This window comes from Nelumbo nucifera, chromosome 5 (genome assembly GCF_055504915.1).
Source record: "Nelumbo nucifera cultivar China Antique chromosome 5, China Antique-T2T, whole genome shotgun sequence".
In the NCBI taxonomy this organism is placed as follows: Eukaryota; Viridiplantae; Streptophyta; class Magnoliopsida; order Proteales; family Nelumbonaceae; genus Nelumbo; species Nelumbo nucifera.
Window position 1 is genome coordinate 53,375,963 of NC_142653.1, and position 16,480 is coordinate 53,392,442.

General features: G+C 34.1%; 1 long non-coding RNA gene across 1 annotated transcript; it reads right to left on the reverse strand.

Annotated features, from left to right (window-relative positions):
- Positions 1-13,926: 13,926 nt before the first annotated feature.
- Positions 13,927-15,034, reverse strand: LOC148791618 (uncharacterized). The gene is made up of 2 exons (XR_016076629.1): positions 14,737-15,034; positions 13,927-14,378 (listed from the first exon to the last, which is right to left on the reverse strand). It is a non-coding gene; the product is annotated as an uncharacterized LOC148791618 (long non-coding RNA).
- Positions 15,035-16,480: the final 1,446 nt, after the last annotated feature.

Consider the following 16,480-nt stretch of genomic DNA (forward strand, 5'->3'; position numbering starts at 1 on the left):
ATTGCTATTTCTACCTAAAACATCAAATTTGATGGTTATTACACACATGCATTTTTCTAATTGAAATGACACTCATCTATAATGTGGCAATACATTTTTCTCACAAATTTATATTCATCAACCCAAAATATAATGGCAACATAGAGCCACCACCACCATACCAAACACCCCCTTAAATATTGTGCTTTTGCACAAGTGTCATTATTAATTATTAGTTAAAGTTACCTATAGGTAACTTTTAATATATTTTATTCATGATTTACAATGTCAAAAGTCTTTTAATTCATCATCATCAAAGCCCTACCTGGGCCGTGTAAGAAAAGCACATTGATGGAATTAAAGATATATTGTTAATTCATTTTATTAATAACAATAATACTTTCATCATATTTAGTTATCAATTTTGTTCAATATTCCATTATGAAGGGAAGGGAGATCCATCACATGGATGATCGAACCATGTAGGGTGGTTGGGTGAAATTTCAAATATTTCTTTCTCCCTTTCAGGAATCCTATTCCCTATTTTAGAAAAACTACTTTTTTCAAAATTCGTTCTTAAAACAAATCAGACCAAATCTGAAACTAAGATTAAGGAAGGGATATACTTGATGCGGAATCAACAATAGTTCTCAACGTAGGTGTTCATGCCCAAAGGGTTCACAAAATCCTTCATCCACTAAAGATGACATAGCTTAGGGTGAGGCAGGATCAACAAAGAGATTCTTCAACAAGAACCCTAATTCTTCAGCAAGAATCACACAGAGATGTGAGCACAATTTCAAGATTGTTTCTTCTAACAAGAAATAATATCAAGATCCAATCTTGACCACCATGAACTAGAGATCCAATAGGGTAGGGTGGCAAGAATAGAGAGAAGATCTGAGATTTGCAAAAAGTGTTTAATAGAAAGATTCCTCCCTCTATTTATAATCCTTCTTGGATCAGCTTCCTAATCATATCAAGAGAGGGTTCTTTGATCCAAATCTTTATTTGGATCTGAACTCCTAAGTGGATAAAACATATCTTATCCTCTTGTTGAATTAGAAGCAGATCTAATATCAAATTCACCCCATTCAATTAATCTCATTAAACTCTAGTTCGAATTGGGCTTTAGGCCCATTAAGCTTTTAGGCTCACTTCCTTTTAAATGTTGACTAGATTGGATCTCTTTGTGTGGTGTGAGACCCCATCATTGATCTCTACATAAGCTATATGGATTCAATCTAACCTCTGTTACAAGACCTGGCCAAATTCACTACTAAAGACAGTAAACCCCTGAGCCCATTAACATGGGTTGTTAGTAGGCCTAACATTTACACTAAATGGTCATTGGGTCTAACCACCTTATGAAGGCCCAAGGACTATGGACTTATTTGAGATTAACCCCTCAGGTAAAAGCCCTAAATGGTCTTACACTTAACCTTTCAGCCTATAATGATCAAACACTACCTAACAAGAGGGGACCTCTCCCTTGTCTGCAAGGTACAATGTTGCGTTCTCTACTCACATGGATCTTGGGAATTAAAGCCTTTTTGCAAGCATTTTATGAAACCATAATATATATGTATATCTCTATATAAATATGTTTTGCAAAATAAATCTCAACAAGTTTGAAATCAACTATCGATAGTTTAGGTTTCCATCAGAGAGTACATTCCCCGATCATTCACTTTGTCTGATAAAGGGGCTAATCCTGTCACTATGATCACCCACTCAAGTGAATTCTCAAACTACCCCAACATACCCAGGTTTTGACCCCCGCTAAGGATCTCACTGATTGGCATATCAAAGATAGCCCAATCCAACACCTAGTGCAGTACCATAATCGAGTCTAGGGTCAGGTGTAACTTTCTAGTTTTGCCCATCCGTTTCCAAGGTCTAGGGTATAATTGGAAAATGGTCCGGTTTAGGGTTTTAAGTAAATCCACACTACATGTGCTTTAGGTCTTACCCTAGCAGCTGAGACAAGCCACCCTAACCGACTTGGCAACACATTAGTGTCAGCCTTGGCAAGATAAATCTCCCTAGTTCTATTCAACGGCTATGAAGATTCTAAACTAACACGAGTCTCTTAAGTGTCCAGTTTAAGGGTATTACACAGAAACACACCATAATAACATGAATCAACTATGTACTTTATTCATTTACAATAAATGTCAATAGTGTACATCAATCTGATTAGAGCTAAGGGCATCTAACACATTACAATTAAAATTCGGATCAAATTTGATATAAATCCCATGGATAATATTTGATTTGAATATAAATATATATGAACAAACAAAGCAAGTTTGAACCCACTTCTATACCTTGTTCATCCCTAACTTCTGTTAATATAGTTGAAAATATATTATTACATTAATCAAATGACCACAAGCCAGGATTTAAATATCAATACGATACATCCTATACGGGTTGTATCATATTGGTATCGGCTGAGGGGATACGAGATATGCTACAATTAAACCCGTATCCTTTGAATGATGCATATTAGAGCGATACGTATTCGTATCAGCCTGTATCGTTTTGTATCGCTCGATACACACTGATATGAGATGATACAAGCTGATGTGTTTTTACTCGTACGTTTAAATTAATGATTAAAGTATCGGTATCGAGTATCGTATTAGACAACTTGGGTATGGATACGCTTGAGAAACACAGATATAAATGAAAAATATGGAAATGCTTGGATACACTAAGGAAATGCATACAAATTCAATACTAATATTAATAACTTCAAGTTTAATGTCAAAATAACTAAAAATAATGTATAAATACATAGGAATTATATATTTTTATGATACATTTGAAGAAATATATTACTATTGATATAACAGGATGCATTGATATTATACAATTTTATAGATAATGCATCAATTCTTATTTTTATTAAAATCCAAGGCACAAAACATATGCAACCATTATATTTGAATTATTATATCAATTATTTTTATTTTACTATTTTCAATTTTTAACATCAATAAATAAATAAATAAAAATTAATTTGAAAATACTTAGTAAATAATACTCTTATTTTTGAAAACAATAAATATGTTTATATAAAAAGTAAATGAAAATATCAATTAGTAATACTAAAGTAATTATTCAATTATTAATATTTTTATTTTGATGAATTTTTTAAAATAAAAAAAATAATTTTTATTTAAATGTAGATTAGTGGATTTGATAGATTCAATTTATATTATATTCTTAAATATTTTATAAACATTATTTTATCTTTGTAAATAATAAATACATTGTTATTTAATGCAAATTGAAATATTAATTAATAATTTATAAAATAATTATTATAATTTATCAGGTCTACATAAATAATTCAAAGTATTAAAATAATTATTCTCTAAATAATATTTTTATTTGTATAAATTTATTGAAATTAAAAATCATTTATATATATGTGTGTATTTTATAAATTATTTATTTTATTTTTTCTAAAGTAATAATTTTGAATATTATTCTTTTTAATTTGTACTTGGAGTTATTGAATATATGTTTTGAAGATAATGTATTTCACTTATTATTACAAAATAGAAGGTGGCTTGATGGTTAAGATCCTTGTGCTCTTGGACGTTAGGTAACTCAAGTTTTAAAGATTGAATCATGTTAAATCCCTTTTTCTAATGAAGCACTTTTCTATTAAAATCGGGTTTGATACACACAACTAGTACGACACATTGTTAGTGGCGTATCTCCTATCCTCCCTACCAATACCGATATGATATGCCCCTATTGGGTGTTGATATTTTAATCCTTGCATTTAATCAATTCTAACGTCCACATCCACTTGTTGTGCAAATAAATAATATAAATTTGTGTTTAATAATCCAACTAAATAAAAAATTAATACTCAAAACTAATATTTTGTGAATTAATAGAATAAATAATTTCTTAAATCCAAATTTATATTAAAACATGGTTTTTAAACTCAAGAAATTTATACAAATAAAGATATTAATAATAGAATAATTATTTTAGTACTTTATTTATAAATTTGAACATGATTTGTATCTTAAAATTTTATAAATTATTAATTAACATTTTAATTTGAATTAAATAAAAGCATATATATTATTTATAAAAATAAAAACATTATTTACAAAATACTCGAGAATATATTGAAATATATATAAAAAAATGATGTTTTTATCTCATAAAATTTTTGGACATAAAAATATTAGTAATGGAATAATTATTTTCAATAGAGTAATTCACATATAATAGTTGCATATGTTTTGTGCCTTGAAATTCAATAGAAAATAACATAATAATAGCTTTATGCATGTATTAATTTTTAATATATCTATATATCTATATCTATATATATATATATATATATATATATATTTATTTATAGGTTCTTGCATTCTTGATTGGTACATTATTAATAAAACTTTATGATTTCTATGAATCCTGCTATATTAATTGTATATTTCTTCACATATACCTTTTGAATATATATTTTCTATGTATTTATACATTAATTCTTACTATTTTGCCTTAAATATAATGTTATTAATATATTTATAGAATTTATACGTATTTTCAGCATATCCATATTTTTCGTCCATATCCATATATTTTTGAAGTGTATCTACTATATCCAAGTGATCCGATACAATACCCAATACCAATACTCTAATAATCCTTAATTAGAATTATTAAACACAAATATATGTTATTTATTTGCATTTCAAATGGATGTAGATGCTAGAATTGACAAAATGTTATCATATTTCATCTATTGTGAAGGTAGCTTATTAGTGGATCTATTGCGCAGTTGAGGCCTTAGCACTGGATGATTTGGGTTAGAATCGCTTCAGTTGCATTTTTTACTGGTACTACAAGGTATTTCTTTTTCTTTCATTTTTTTTTTTTTTTTGTGTTTCTTATAATTGCATGAGAAAATTGTAACCAAGATTCTTTACCCATAAAGATAATGTGGGAGGGGACCCAACCTCGAAAAAAAAATTGGGTTTAATTGAAGCAAGGCAATCGCTGTTAATTAATGCCCCACCCCAGTCATCAAATGCCAGGAATGATTGTGGCTCCATGTATTTGATTGGTCTCGGGGAATTATGAATTATCATTGATTCGACAGCCAATTGTACAGCCATAATGTTAATTACCTAAATAAGCAACTGCGGATGATAATGGGGCATCATTGTCAACCTAACCTCAGCGGATGATTATGCAAGTCCTAATAGTCTACGGTTCGACTTTAGTACTGGATCAATCATGTGGGTACTGATTTTGGGTTAAGGTTGGTTCTCATCCTCGTGATGGATTTGTTATTATTTGGTGGGTACTGATTTCGGCAATCAAAACTTCAACGTTCTGTGACTGGTGGAATATGCTTAGAGAAATGCCACGAGATGCATCACACCGAAGGCGTCATACAAATACCCCACATGCATATCTCAATTTGTATTAGAAATATCTATCGAAATTATCATTAGAGATGTTTTTAATACGAGTCTATATCTGTGTCCCACACGGTGGCGCCCCACAATATTGCACAGTACATCCCCTTCGTATATTGAGAATATCTCCTGATGATAGTACTAGAATCAATGATGCCATTATTGAGAGATATTTCTAATACAGGACGAAGATGTGCCGTAGGACATTGTGGAGTGCCCCCATGTGGGGCGTAGATCTGAACACTTCTAATACACGGTTGGTTAGGATCTACTGTGGGGCGTTTTTGAGTCACCCTCTGTGGGGCGCGCAATTGTTACAAAATTGGCAATTGGCATTAAGCAGCTTATGGGATCGTTTGGATGAATATGAAAGGAAGGACAAATATTCATATTGGAGGAGCCAAATTGAAATAGTGTGAGTTTGAGATCTTGTCGGCAAATGGCTTTTGGCTTGATCGATTGCAGACTGCAGGGAACTAATAAGCCAATAAGCTGCTATCATGGTCATCAAACAACAGCATCAGCTTGAGGAAAGCCTTGGCAGCTAGAGAAGCCCTTCTAATGGCGGACAGAATTTTGCATCTCAAGAATAGTTTGAAGGAAATTCCAAATTGGTCTTAGATATTAGTAGCGGGTGGAAAATCCGGGCTTCCATGTGCTACGCATAAGCTGTTCCCACATCCCTATTCACTAAAATTACAGATGCACAATGAAAGCATCTTATCATTCATAAGAAGATGCTTCAAATACACAGTGATGCTGTTCTATGACTTGAGAGATGTGGGAAGTAGCAGATCCAGTTGGACGGAAAAATATTGGATATATGAAAGTCCGCGGCGAAACCGAGTGTAGAGTGTATGCTCTATAGGGGCTGTTCATAAAAAGGCCCAACCCGATCAAATCGATCAATTCGGACCGATCCAATCTGAGTCGGCTGGGTTTTCATCAGCATGGGTCGGTTTTGGGTTGTGCAAATTTCTAAACCGATGGTTCGGGTCGGTTTCAGTTTTTACACAAGAAAACTGAAACCGACCAAAAACCAAAACCGACTCGAACCGAACCGACTTAGTTCCTAGTTCAAATATGAAGTTCTAAAGCCCATTAGGCCACCTAGTTTTTGAATGATTGCAAGAAACTTTGGATTAGTGAATAGTGATTAATGAACAACTTTTGTGATTAATTTTTCATTTAAATTTTATCATAGGAGATGGTTGAAATGATGTTCAATCTATGACTGTTTTTAAAATTAGCAAGATCTTATCACAGGGATGAACTTAGAAACAAAACCGACCCAATCCGACTCAAACCGACCAAGTCGGTTTTGCTTAACACTGTATCGGTTTCGGTTTCTATGTCAGATAACCCGACTAAGTCGGGTTGATTAGAAAAACTACAATAAACCGACCTAATCCGACCCGTGAACAGCCCTGATTGCTCTACACGGTACGATTTGTTCAATTTCTAAGTCTCAGTTTACTCTTTCCATCTCTTGTGAACCAATTTTGTTCTTTCCATCTCTAAATCTCAGCTTGTTCGATATAGAAGAGTGAATTAGAAACTTATGCTGAATCAAAAATTTCAGCTACATTTCTGCACGAGTAAACAACGTTTTTTTTATCCATTTCATACGTATATAGAAGAACGGAGCTAGGGAGAGAGAGAGAGAGAAGTACCTTCACTTTTTATTTAATATAAGTTATGCCAGACGGCCAGCATAGATATTAGGATACATGCATGGATTGTAAATCATCAACATACAGCTTCTCTACTATATCGTATACATTTTAGAACCCTATTCGAAAGATATACTATTCATCTACGATAGTGAATTCAGAGTAATAATTCATTAGACTGAGTTTGGAAGGAGTACAAATACAAATATATAGAGTATAGAACCTTATATTTTGTATTATTTTGTATGCATTTACACTGCACATATTTGTATTTATACTGTTTCTGAACTGATTCACATAAGAAGTGGTATCCCTAGCTTCAATGGCATGTAGTATTTTGGGGAGACAATTGTCATATGGACTAACATGTCTGCATATAGCAAGCTTTGAACTGAACTGCAGATATGATATATGATCATGATATAATAAATTGGACCATAAATCTCAAGCCCCTGTTTGATAACTTGAAAAGATGATGATGATGATGATGTTAAGTTCTGATGTAAAATTCAAAGTGCAAATTTAACAAAACCTTTAATTGAGACTTCAAAAGGGAAGGCTAATTAAGCAAAGTACATATGATGCTGACCTACTACTAGTTCAGGCTTCTCATAAAGCACCCGAGCTCCAACATCTTAAGGGACGAGGAGAATCGAAACCAGAAGAACACCAACTACAAGAAAAGCCTTCATTTTGCTGTTTGACAGATGTGTTTAGCTCTCTTAACCTCCAGCCCAATTTATAGAAAACATGTGCATTCTAGAATAATACCATGAAAGACAAAGAGATAAAGAGATAGGGTTTTCAACTTTCTCCAATAATACCATGCTATCTATCTTTTTTATTGTTATCAATCCAAATCATAATTATCTCAAGACACCAACTTCAGTAAAGTTTGAAAGCAAAATGATATCTTGTCCAGCATATGCTCTGCATCCAATTGGTCCTTCATGTACTAAAACCCTTCTCTGTCCGCAAAAATTAGTAAATATATATACCCATCAGTCATCACTATGAAAATTGACCTATGTTAGAACCAACCGTGCCCATAGCCCCTAAATCACAAAAGGATAATACAAAGAAAAAAAAAAAACCAATAAATCATTTATGATAATGACAGAGTTGCTAAAAAAATTAATTAGGGTAAATTATTCAACAGACAACAGGCCGGGTGCATGTTTACCCAGACCCAGATCCGGGTACATATGTTAAATTAAGGTTGTTGATATTGGAAATTGATTGGCAAAATTCTATTTAGAATCATGTAAGTATAAATTTCTTACTTGCAAACAGTTGGAATTGAGAGAGAAAAGGTGTTCATTTTCTTTCTTCCAAGTTGGATCTGTTATCTAATCTTAAATATTTGGATATTAATTTGACCCGTTTATTTTAGGGAACTTATTAAAATTGTGGCCTGAAAGAAGCCAAGAGTCCCCCGTTCCATATTATAACAGGAAGCTAGAAAACAAGCTTTCTTCCTGTAAAACTTATCCAGACTTTCATAAAAACCAAGTGCTGATGGAAATCCAAAAACACTTAGTAGTATATTGCCTTCTTTTATGTCCTTTTCCTTTAGTATATGTTTTCAAAACCTCAACTGATCCCTTGAGAGCAATAGAGTCAGTGTCACCTAATCTCTAAATACCCAATTAAACTCACAATCTCAGCCAGTTCTTTTCTACAACCCAGAAGCACATGAACAGCAGTAAGAGAAAAGGATGATGGTGCTTTCAATGAGTTGGAGCTGCTTTTCCTTTCCCCTTTAATTTTTTTTTTTGGCACATGTTATATACAAGATACAAGCTTCTTGAGGTATATATATGGTGGTTATTGCTTTTGTTGTTGCAGAGAATTGACGTGGGTGGTTGTGGATATGTGATAAAACTGGCTGGAAAAGGGACGGGGATGTGGATCGACTGGTATGATCTGGTATGATCTGTATCCACTGGAATGGATCAGGTTTGTCCCATTTATATGTTGAGGCCGCTGGATCATAGATCCTAGAGAAATGCATATATTATGGATATGGTTTAGTGTGTCATTAGTATTATTTTTCTAAGCGTTGTTATATTTACTATTATTTTATGATTCACATTATAAGGTGTGTGATGTATCCTACTGAATTACTTTGGCTGCGTTTGGTTGCAATGTAAACGTAAATATGTACATTATATATTTATTTATTTTTTGGTTTACGAATGTAATCACGGTTCGTATTTTAAATCATTTTTGCATTCATCTTGTTTGTTTGAAATCGGTGTAAAAGTGTAGACCCATCATTAAATGCTCCAAATATCATATACTTTAATGCCTTAACTTTTGTCATAAAAAAGTTAATTATCAAAGAGAACATAAAATTGTATCCAAAAAATAGGTACAGTAATACTTTCTTTTCAGAGTATAAAATGTCAGAAAATATATTTTTGCTTTGATAATCATTACTTTTTTACACGTCAAACAAATGTTCGCAAACGCGAACCAGAATACATAAATACCCCGGTTCGATGTTTGTATTGCAAACAAATGGAATTGCTTGCAACAGAGACTGGTACGAAGTTAGTACATAAGGCTGTGTTTGGTTTGCAACCCTACCCCGGTTCGATGTTTGTATTGCAAGCAAATGGAATTGCTTGCAACAAAGACTGGTATGAAGTTAGTACATAAGGCTGTGTTTGGTTTGCAAGAAAGGGTAGGGAAATTTTGTACCCGTTTCTTTACCTTTTTCTTTCAAACCAAACATAGCATGAAGTTGATTGAGTATGGAGCAAGATTGGATCGTGGGTTTGGAAGAAATTGGGTATATAGAAAGAAGACCGAACTCACAGCTTCAAGCCATGCATGAAGCCAAAATGTTTCTATTTGGGAGAGCTTTCACGAATCGGCCGGCTTCTGATTTTGGATGGGTCTCACCACAGAAAGCCTATGTTTGGTGGAAAATTCAGAAAGCCTCTCTTCAGTTCCATGTCTTTTTTGGTTGATTGGCTGTAACTTCTTATCATGTCTTTCTTATATTATAGTCGTACCCTAATTTAATTCAGCCTACGAGTAATTTACCAGTGAATTTTTTATTAACTTCTTTTATGAGGATAATTCAAAGCTAGGCACCGGCGGCCCGATCCCCATCTTCATCCCCGCAAAAATCCCCATCCCTATCCCTATTCCCATCCCCATTAATGGGGATAAGGTTATTCCCATCCCCATTTCTATGGGGATTTTCATTCCCTGTGATTTTTTATAATGTTAATTATTTTGTTTTTGTTTTTATTTTATTTAAAAAATAAAAATAAAATAATTAAAATTTACAATCCTATTATAAAAGATTCAAACATATTCAACCATATTCATAAAAATATTAATATATATGCATACATATATACATATATATTAGTGGGGATCCTATGGGGCGAGGATCAGAGTCCCCACGGGGTGGAGAGTGCTCTCACCGTCCCCGCCCCATTCAGGGTGGATCCCCATGCCCATGGGGATCGGGAAAATGGTAAAAATTGTCATCCCTACTCAAAGCAGCTCAAACAAAGCTGAAGCCCTCCCAAATGACATCATAACTCATTAAAGGCATTAATGAATTTTAATAAAAATCTAGATTTATTATACACAGCTACATGTATAATGGAATACATGTGGAATACTTGTCCACGTAAATCCACATCATATGTGGCTCTCATGTATGTGGAATACTTGTTCACTTGTAATTGGTTACAAAGCCCATTGTACATGTGTTCGCAGGAGATCTTGAGCCTCTCACTCTTAAGCCACGTGTGCAATTTCTGTTTCTAGAGAGAGACATCAGCTCACTGCAATCAATGGAGGGCCCTACAACTGCTACAAACAAAACGTGTGCAATGAAACATTAAAACCCGATAAAATATAGTGTAAATTACAAGGACACCTGTACTATGGGGTTAGTGACAAAGATTCCTGCACTTCTTTTGTAACAAAGCCTCCTGAATTTTGTCCTTTAGACAAAGACCCCCTTCCTTGGTGTTCCATCAATTAATTTTGAAAAAAAAAAACTCGTTTGACTGTTTTAATTTTCCTAAATGCCCAAACTACCTTTTTCTAATTTATTTTAATTATTTTTAATTTATAAAGTCATTTTATTTTTAGTAGTTAAAAATTATGAATTTGCAAATGATGTGTATCTTAGAAAATTTAATATATTTTAAGTTAATATTATATATTTTTATAAATTTTTAATTGATATTTTTTAATTACAAGTTTTAATAACATGTTTATTGTTTACAAAAATAAAAATATTGTTAACTAAACATTTGAGAATTAATTTTTAATTGACTTTGTAGTTAATTTGAAAAATTAAAAATAGTAAAATAGAAGATAATCAATATAATAATTCACATAGAATAGTTGCACATGTTTTGTGGCTTGAAATTTAGTAGAAAATAACATAATAATAACTTTATGCATGTATTAATTTGTAAAAAAATATATATAATAGGTTATAGGATTCTTGATTGATACATTATCAACAAAATTTTATGATTTCTATGCATCCTTCTATATTAATTATAGAATATTTTTTCATATATACCTTTAGAATATATTGTTTTTATCTATTTATACATTAATTTTGGCTATACTGATATAAAATATAATATTATTAATATATTTATGAAATTTATATGCATTTTTAGTGTATCCATATTTTTCATTTGTATCCATATGTTTATATATCTGTATTTATATCCAAGTGGTTCGATAAGATACCTGATACCATTCCTTTTATAATCCTTGGTTGGAATTACTGAATACAAATGTATGTTATTTGTTTGTATTTCAAGTGGATGTAGATGCTAGAATTGACAAAATGTTAGTATATATCTTCTATTGTAAAGGTAACTTTAGTGCTGTATGATTTGGGTTAGAATCACTTCAGTTGCATATTTTTTTCGGGTACTACAAGATATTTCTTTTTTTTTTCTTGTTTCTTATAAGTGCATGAGGAAATTGTAATGAAGAATCTTTACCCGTAAAGATAATGTGGATTGTAACATGTGGGAAGGGACCCAACCTTGAAAATAATGGGATTAGTTGAAGGCGATAGCTATTAATTAATGCCCCACGTTAGTCATCAAATGCTTGGAATGATTGGGGCTTGGAATGCCCCACGTCTGATTGGTGTGGGGCATTATCATTAATTACAAAGCATGTTGTACAGCCATAATGTTAAGCCAATCTAAATTAATTAAGGCCCTGTTTGATGATTAAGTGGTTGTTAAAAGAAGTAATTATTACACAAGTATTTTTTAAAAATAGTTATTTTAAAAATCATTTAAGGCTGTTTAGTGACTCACTTGTCAAATCATTTATTATGTTTTTAAGCACATATTAGGGTGAGGATGTTTGGTAAGTTACTTTTCCCATAAGTGGTTATATTGATACATATGACAATTTTAGCCCTCACTTCACTCATACATATATACAAGTCCAAAGGAAGGTGCTGATCGCCGGTCGCTAGTCACTAGTTGCTCCTAAGGAAGGTGCTACTACTGGTATGTACGACCCCGTTTGAATGAGGAAGAAAGGGGTTTTAGGAGAGATGAGGGTATTCTGGGTATTTAAAAAAATAAACAGGGGCTTTTTAGTCCCAAAATTTTTGCAAATCCATTTATTAACAAGTACTTAAAAAAATCAACTCTAAAGTGACTTTTTTAATAACTACTTTATCAAATAAATACTTTTTTGATGCTTTTTTTTATCAAGCTCCCACAAGTACTTACTTTCCACTTAAATGTGCTAGCAACTACGGTGTAGTACTCGACTAGTTATATGCTACGTTAGTTCTTTATCAAGTGGGCCTTTGGGTTAACGTTGGTTCTCATCCTCGTGATGGGTGTCTAATTATTTGGTGGGTACCGGGAATTGATTTCGGCAATACAACACTACAACGTTCTGTGACTGGTGGAATATCCTTATTGATTTGAAATGCCATGAGATGCGCCTCACAAACGCTGCTCAACTTGCATTAGGAACATCTTCCGTAATTATCAGGAGATGTTTTTAATACACGATTAGGGTATGCTAACTGTAGGGCGCAGATGTGAATTCAAATGCCATCTAATTACTGGATTATCGACAAAATTGGTAATCGGCCTTAACCATTTTATATGGGCCAATTGGACAAGGTGAAAGGAAGGACAAATATTCATATTGAAGGAGCCAAATTGAAGTAGTGTGAATTTGAGTTCTTGTCGGCAGACTGCAGTGAACTAATAAGCCAATAAGCTGCTATCAAGGTCATCAGGCAACAGCACTAGCTTGACGAAAGCCTTGGCAGCTAGAGAACCCTTCTAATGGCGGACAGAATTTAGCATCTCAAGAATAGCCTGATGGAAATTCCCAACTGGTCCTTAGATTTTAGTAGCGGGTGGAAATTTTGGGCTTCGATGTGCTAGGCACAAGCTGTTCCCTCATTATCTTAAAGATATTTCAAATACACAGCGATGAGTTTGTGTGTAGCAGATCCAGTCGGGTTGGAAAAATATTGGATATATGAAAGTCCGCGGCGAAAAGTAGTGCAGTGGGGAGCTAGGAGGATTTTCTTTGTGGACTGTGTAGAGTGTATGCTCTACACGGTTTGTTCAATTTCTAAATCCCAGTTTATTCTTTCCATCTCTGTTGAACCAATTTTGTTCTTTCCATATCTAAATCTCAGTTTGTTCGATATAGAAGAGTTAATTAGAAACTTCTGCTGAATCAAAAATTTCAGCTACATTTCTGCACGAGAAAACAACGTTTTTTCGATCCATTTCATACGTATATAGAAGGAGAGAGACAGAGAAAAGTACCTTCACTTTTGATTTATATTTGTATTAATATATGATCAAGTTATGCTAGACGGCCAGCATAGATATTAGGATACATGCATGGACTGTAAATCATCAACATACAGCTTCTCTACTATATCGTATACAATTTAGAACCCTAGTTAGAAGATATACTATGGATCCACGATAGTGAATCAAGAGTAATAATTCATTCCAAGAAAGATTAATAACGTTTGCTATATGATTTACAGGAAACTAGTAATAGGCTAAGTTGCTTTGCCATTATTTGATTCACGCAAGAAGGGTATCCCTAGCTTCAATGGCCTGTAGTATTGTGGGGAGACAATTGTCATATGGACTAACATGTCTGCTACTAGCATGTCTGCAAATAGCAAGCTTTGGACTGGTGATCCAAGGAGTAACGTTTATGCTGTTGCTTTGCTCTCCACTCTTCTCTTCTGCAGCAGATAATTGAAATGGATTAAAAACATCTGATGTTGTCATATATTGTTGTATTATTATTATTATTATTTTGCAACCATCCAGTAAAACATAGATATTCCCCATTTTCTTTAAATAGGGAAAACAAAACCCTAATCCAAACCATTTTCTGTAAGTTCTGCACAACCAGTTCAATTTGTAACAATATTATATGAAATGTTATTTGTTTATGAAAACTCTAATCCAAATAGCCTAGAACTGAACTGCATATATTGATATATGATCATGATATAATGCATTGGATCATAAATCTCAAGACCCTGTTTGAGACTTCAAAAGGGAAGGTTAATTAAGCAAGGTACATATAATACTGACCTACTACTAGTTCAGGCTTCTCATAAAGCACCCGAGCTCCAACATCTTTAGGGACGAGGAGAATCGAAACCAGAAGAACACCAACTACAAGTAAGGCCTTCATTTTGCTGCTGTTGGACAGATGTGTTTAGCTTTCTTAACCTCTAGCCCAATTTATAGAAAACGTGTGCATTCTAGAATTCATACATGAAAAGACAAAGAGATAGGGTTTTCAACTTTCTCCAATAATACCATGCCATCTATCTTCTTTATTGTTATCAATCCAAATAACAATTATCACAAGACACCAACTTCAGAAAAGTTTGAAAGCAAAATGGCATCTTGTCCAGCATATGCTCTTCATCGAATTGGTCCTTCATGTACTAAAACCCTTCTCTGTCGCAAAAATTAGTACAGAAAAAAAGGTATGAAAATTCACCTATGTTAGAGCCAACTGTGCCCATAAACCCTAAATCACAAAAGGACAATACAATAAAACAAAAAAAAGAAACCAATAAGTCGTTCATGATCATGACAGAGTTGCTAAAAAAATTAATTAGGGTAAATTAAGGTTGTTGATGTTGGAAATTGATTGGCAAAATTCTATTTAGAATCATTTAAGTATAAATTTCTTACTTGCAAACAGTTTAAATTGAGAGAGAAAAGATGTTCATTTTTATGAAGGGTGATTTGGCCCGAACTCCTAACTAGGTGACACATGTACGTGACTCAGCATATACGACAGCTTGGCATAGGCGGACCGGTACGTGGACATGACTCGACGCAGGTGACAGCTCAGCAAGTATCAGTTCGCCACAGAGCGAGCTCGAGTATGCCGATGTCCCGAGCTGCACTCCAAGTTAAGTTCATCCTAGTTCGTGAACTAGAACAACAAGTTCGCTCCAGGCCCAAGCGAGTGGGCCACCTTGAAGACAACTCGCCTTAGGCAGAATCACCTCGGCATGCCACCAGTAGCTCATCACAGGGTTGCTCGCTACAAAGTAGCTTGCTATGGGGTGGCTCGGCGTTCTACGAGAAGTTTCTCATCTGACAAAGCCGTACCTGCTAGACTGCTCCCGCGTCCCTCGTCTAACGGCGCAGCGCCTGCCAATTCAGAAGATTGTGCCCCTGTCTCCCACCTAGCAGCGTCGTGCCTACAGGTTGTCTCTCGGCTAGCAGGACCGTACCATGCAACGGTCACTGTAGCCCACCTGCTCTCGGTCCTCACACTAACGGCCAGCCACTTCGAGGTATGACCTAATAGCGGATCGCCACAGCAGGGATTTGGGATCAACCCCACCGAACCTGTCAGACGCAAGTATATAAGCACTTCGACCCCTCAGAGGCAAAGGTATCGCATATTTACCGCTCTCTAGCTCTCATCTTCTTGCGTACTCATTCTCTTTCTCAGCTCGCTACCGAGTTCTAACTTAAGCATCGGAGAATCCCCGTCGGGTGTTCAACCCCGGGTTCCTTTGCCCTTCTTGCAGGTATCTCTTGTCTGCCGCTAGCTAGAAGCCTCGTCACTTCCAGCTAGGAATGATTGGATTGCGCATCATCAATTTTCTTTCTTCCAAGTTGGATAATAAGCTAGTCTTAAATATTTGGATATTAATTTGACCCGTTTATTTTAGGGAACTTATTAAAATTATGGCCCGAAAGAAGCCAAGAGTCCCCCGTTCCATATTATAAAAGGAAGCTAGAAAACAAGCTTTCTTCGTGTAAAACTTATCCAGACTTTCATAAAAACCAGGTGCTGATGGAA